This window comes from Metarhizium robertsii (genome assembly GCF_000187425.2).
Source record: "Metarhizium robertsii ARSEF 23 chromosome Unknown MAA_Scf_23, whole genome shotgun sequence".
Classification (NCBI taxonomy): Eukaryota; Fungi; Ascomycota; class Sordariomycetes; order Hypocreales; family Clavicipitaceae; genus Metarhizium; species Metarhizium robertsii.
Window position 1 is genome coordinate 18452 of NW_011942164.1, and position 217 is coordinate 18668.

The following is a 217-nucleotide window of genomic DNA, read 5'->3' on the forward strand; positions in this document are numbered from 1 at the left end:
AAATAGGAAGCAGTAAGTAAATCTATAGTATAAACTTTATTATATATTAGAAATCGCTTACATTATTTGCTTATAAGTGGACCGACATAGTAAATATACCTCCCGGTTTTTATATATATAATTATAACTTATACTAAGCTAATATACTGGATTATAGGTTTACCTGGTAGCGAATCGCGAAGTAAGTTGCCAACTTTCGATACTATTTTTAAACGAG